The sequence below is a fragment of the Garra rufa genome, chromosome 21 (assembly GCF_049309525.1).
Source record: "Garra rufa chromosome 21, GarRuf1.0, whole genome shotgun sequence".
Taxonomy (NCBI): Eukaryota; Metazoa; Chordata; class Actinopteri; order Cypriniformes; family Cyprinidae; genus Garra; species Garra rufa.
In genome coordinates this window covers 21,307,445-21,313,240 of record NC_133381.1, presented here as the reverse complement: position 1 = coordinate 21,313,240, position 5,796 = coordinate 21,307,445, and positions in this window count along the sequence as shown.

Below are 5,796 nucleotides of genomic sequence, written 5' to 3'. Positions count from 1 at the left end.
CAAAAAAATCAGCTAGACAGACACAAACATCCAGTATCAATCCAGTAACACAAACAGACACCCACATAGTCAAAAGCAGAGACTCTTCAAAGCCAAACAAAAGAGCAGGCCGAACACCCCACCCACCGCACATCGCTCGATACCGCCAACCTATTTAGTTGAACCACCCCTCCACCCACACAGCCCTGGGAGAGAGGCCTATTAATGAGCGCTGTAATTAATAGATATCTCTGCTCTGTCTTACAGGAGGCTTCAAGGCCTGCAAGAGTGGATTAACCGTTTCCCCTGTCAACAATCCAGAAGACCCTGAGCTGGGTCCTGCAGGGTGTAGGTGGGGTGGAGAGCGGCACTCCACCACAACTGCGTCAATTAGCTGCACTTCAGTATCTACGTTTAGCAAAATGTGATCGTTCAGGGACTGTTTGTTTCTCTAAAATCCTCAAAGGTTTTGGGGGTTGTGATTTCACATAGACTGAGTGTGAGGTCACGCTTAAACGCGCTCTCTATTTTCCCTTAACTGCATTAGCGGTAAGGTGTGTAAAAAGCGAGATGATGGCGGAGGAACAAAGTCGTTATAGAGAGAGAAAGAAAATCACCGAGGATTTATACAGACAACACATCAGGAGCATTTTAACATGGAGATGGAGGGGGACAAATAAAAGAGGCAGTCTGGAAGACCACACAAAGGTCTTTTTAATTAAGGAAGCCCGCTTCTAAATGAGGGCTCTAAAATCCGGTCAGCTTGTAAAAGATGACTTCTTCTGAGGCCCATAAAGCAAGAGAGCAAGGGAGAGTGAGAGAGTGAATGAGAGAGAGATCTTTAAAGAAACCAGACCGCCTTAATATTCAAAGGAATTTGGGAGAAAGAGATCAAACAACATATCTTATTAAAAAAAAAAAAAAAAAAAAAAAAATAAATGTAACCCATGAGAAAATATTTTAGTACTATGAACCTAGTTTAAGCATGGTCAAGATATTGTGATTTAGAAAGAATGATTAATAATGAAATATATTCAATTATTATATATATTTTTTTTATTAAAAAACAATAGATTATATTTTAATTTAAATATGCATTATTGCTAAAAATTATATTGCATTGAGACCAGTAAAAATGTTGGCAGGCCAAGAATAAATAAGAACTGGCCCAGTTAAATTTGTTAATAATATGAACCAGCTGTAATTAAAAAGCAAAGTAATAATAAGTAAATAAACAAACTAATAAAAAAATAATTAATAATAATAAAATGTAAAATTATTAACTGTGTTGCATCAGGGTTTGGTATAATTAAAAATCAAATAAAATAAAATAAAATTTAAAATAAAATAGGATTCTAGAAACGTAACACATGAGAAAATATTTTAGTACTATAAACTTATTTTAAGCATTGTAAAGATATAGCTGGCTTACACACATGAGGATTTTGAAAGAATGATTAATAAAGAAGTATATATAAAAAAAAATCAGACCATATTTAAATAAGATTTAAATATGTATGTTTACTAAAACTTATACTGTGGTGAGACCAGTGAAAATATTGGAAGGTCAAGAACAAATGAGAACTGGTCCAGTTACATTTTTTGGTAATATAAACCAAATTGAAATTAATTGAATTACTGGATACTACAAAAAACATAATAATAATAATAACAATAATAAAATGCTTTATAGTACAAAAAATATTAAATGTTTAATGTATTGCATTAGGGTCTGGGGTAACTCAATGAAAATAAAATAAACTAAAAGTTGCACTAATGAAATCTTAAGAATAGGTGAACTTATAGCTATTAATGCATTCTGGTGTAAAAGCTCAAAATGTGCTGAGTCAAGGCACCTGTTTCCTTCTATTGCAGTGAGAGGCAATCGATTATGAAAAAGCTCCTATTACACTTTTACTGATGCATCACCGACACACACGCACACACTCGTACTCACAGACAGGTGTCCTGGGGTGTGCGGAGGGCCACAAAGGTATTCTAGAACATTCCAGTAATGTCAAGGATGCATGTTGTGTATTTATACACAGTGTAAAGCCGGTTAAAATCGGTGAAAACACAAGCACCGCAGACTGTTTACACTCGCAACATATTCTCTCATTCTATTTTGGGTAACAGAGACAAACTGGTTTTTGTGGGGCGGCTGAGAAACCCGCCTCCTGTCCTGAGCGACACAGAGAGTGTGAAGTCAAAACGGCGGGTAACAAAAGAGGAAAGGGCCAGCATTGTAAGAGCCCCTCGTGCTTTACAGCGCCGCTCTTAAGGCTCTCAACAGGAGACACCCTGCTCTATAACTTTGACTGAAAGTTATTAGCGTTCTCTTTCTCTCGCTCTCTTTCCCTGCTCTTTGAAATTCTATGACTCTATTAATCCAAACCTGCAATATTCACAACTCTCTATAAATTCAATTGTCAGAAGGGGGATTTTTATTCTAGGCCGCACTTGAATCCAAAATTAGAGGCAGTAAAATTCACATTAGCTCTAAGAGAAATGGAATTCTAAAGCCTATATTTTAGAAGAAAAGAAAGCCTTTTCCGACAGAGAAGAGACTATTTGAGAGGTAATGATTTTATCTGTTTTCACCACTGCCTGGCGCCGAGCTTCAATCCCACAGTGTGCCATTAACAAAAGGAGTTCTTATGCTGAAAAGCAGTGGAATTTAGTTTAAGCTTATGAATGGAAATAATAATCGTCAAGTGGAAGGGTAGAAAAAAGGCAGGCGATAGTCAGCCAAAAGACAAGATAAAATAAAGCACAAGACATAATCAGTTGTTCTTTATTGTTAGAGACATTATTGTGATTCAATATTATAAATAGCGCCTGAGTTTGTAAATTTTATAAATGATGATGCTGTCATCATGCTAAGGTTCTAGTTAAAGTCAAAAATCAAACAAACAAACATGCTACGAATTCTGCCGATTTAAATAAGTTTATTTAAATGTAAATAAAGTTCTAGCTGTTTAACAGAATGATTTTAATAATGATGTATAGTCAGTTAAACTGGGTTGAAACTATAAACAAATATATGCCATATTTTTTCAGAAATGTGGTGTTGCATTATAGCCAATATAAGTTAGTGCAAATTAAAAACTAATACATATGTAAATGATGACAAAAAATACAAAATAAAGATTACATAAAAAAAACCCTGATGTGCAGGAATTAAAAAATACATTGTGACTATAAATCAAATAAAATTTGAACAACTGGCCAAACCAGGCCAGTAGAATAGTTGTTCAGTCCTGGTTTCTATTGTGATTACGAAAGAGATACTTTGTCTAATCATGAACAATAATCATAGACGTACTGATAAAAACCTGAAAGAAAAGTCACTTCCCGTCATTTCCGAGAAAGCAACACAAAACATCTCAGATGTGCAGTTGCTGTACAAAAGAACAGAAGTGTATTCCTGATCTTATCCAGACTTCAAATATTTAAGCCGTCTATTCGTTGAAAGTTAAAATTCAGAGCAAATCTGCGACCAAAGAGATTATTGTTTTCTTTTTGTTTTTCCTCTAGCTGTCGACTCTTTCTTATTTTATGTGCTCAGGCAAGGTGTCACAAATCAGCAGGAAAACAATTTTGGAAAACACAGCCACTTGGCAATGACAAGGTGTCATTAGGCTGTTTGATCCAGTGCTCTGACAACTATAGAGGCAAACATATAATCATTGCATTAAGGTGCAGCCACTGAGAGTTTCTCTCTCTCTCTCTTCCTCTCTCTCTCTCTCTCTCTCTCTCTCTCTTTGCCGGAAGCAGTAAGTCTGTGTGATCACGGATAGCTGGAGGCAGCACAGTCTGCTAAATGCTGGAACAGAACTGCCCATGAGAGCTATTGACAGTTTAGATGCAAAAAATCAAAATCAAAATTGCTTACAAGTTGTCAAAATGAAGTTCTTAGCAATGCATATTACTAATCAAAATTATGTTTTTTTAGATTTATGGTAGGAAATGTACAAAATATCTACATGGAACATGATCTTTACTTAATATCCTAATGATTTTTGGCATGAAAGAAAAAGCGATAATTTGACCCATGTATTTTTGGCTATTGCTACAAATATACCCGTGCCACTTAAGACTGGTTAAGACTGGGTCACAAATAAGAAATTCTTATTTCATTTTTCATACTGATAATATACTTGGGGAGTATTTTTTTTTTAAACAGTCAGAAAAAAATAAAAGCATTTTCTGCTTTTGTACCCCAAAATAATCCTTTTAAACAAAAATTAAAAAGCATTCCTAAACATTTGTTTGACTCTTTAAGCGAGTTAAAGCCACATTTGCCCTAGAGAAAGCTGTAAGATATTCAATTAAACGTTATAAAACTGAACTGCCTTTGTACTGAAGGGATACTGATTACACTTGTTCCCGCATGAGAAATACAGACATGCGAAACAGGTTGCCTTTTCCGGCTGTATGGGCAGATCAATTGTTATAACATTACTGGGTTGGAAAGTAGTAATTCACTTCATTGTCGATGGACGCCTGCAAAATAACACCTCTGATTACATGCAATCAATGTGATAATGGCAAAAACACATTTGTACAATGGAGCGAGCTGCCGTAAAAATGCCAGCGGCAGGCCAGTGGAGATGAGGAGCTAACCCTCCGCTGTGTAATAAATACTACAGGAGGACCAGTAGCCCTTAGCAAAGCTCCTAATACAATATTGCAAATGCAGAGAGATAAGAATGTACATTTAGATATCTCGTTTTAAGAAAAACCTCTCTGGAAAAGAATATAAGTGGGGGGAAAACAAATTAAAATCTTTAAATAATTTATTGGCTGTTTTTCCATTTTAATTTCATTTATATATATGTTATGTTCTCGCTTGTTCACTGACAACAGTACAGGTTTAAGATGTCCAAACCCGATAAGAGTCATGTTTGTGTGTGTGTGTGTGTGTGTGTGTGTGTGTGTGTGTCAGTCCCTGGCAAACTCGTAGATGAAAATCTTGATGATTTAGGTCATTTTCCTGTGCGGGCAGATAAGTGTTCTGCTTTATCAGGTAAGATGTCCCTCTCAACAGCACAACAACACACGTAAACACACACACACACACACACACACACACACACACACACACACACACACACACACACACACTTACATACATATAAGTAAGATATAGATGTATAAAGTGACAGTGATTCAGCTAGACTGACAATGTAAGAGGTCAAACTAAAGTTTGAAAACAAAAACAGGGATTTGTACAGTTTGATGTGATCATTATTTCATTATCTGACGTTATTGCCGGTAGGCTGCTTCTTCGGCAGTGACAGGCCCTAAAGAACAGGGCAGAGCAAATAAGCTTTGGCATTTTTCAATAAGCAATATGCCTAAAATCACTGCTTTGCCGCTGTTGGAGCGCAGCAGCCATCTATTCAACCCCAACAGGACATGAGAGCAGATAAGCGAGGATGAGCTGCAGTCTCAAAGAAATGAAATTGCACGTAAATATAATAAAAAATAACAGGAGTAAAAAAATGGAGATTAAAAACACATTCTATTAAACAGATGGTTAAAGAGGATTTTATTCCAGGAAATATGACAAGCGTGTAAAAGAGGCGCTGAGAGCGGAGGGAGGGAGAGAGAGAGAAATGGTGGTTGTTTTTTGGTGAGTGAACCGGTGAAAGCCATGTCTTTAACCAGATCAGATTCTTGAAATTGGCTGTCAAGGCAGGATTGTCCTGAGTTATAGCTGTCTATCACCCCCGCTCGCATGGAGACGCGCCGAGCTGCTGTCGCCTTCCCCTGCCGCAAAGCATCTTAAATTTTCAACACCACCATCTGTTA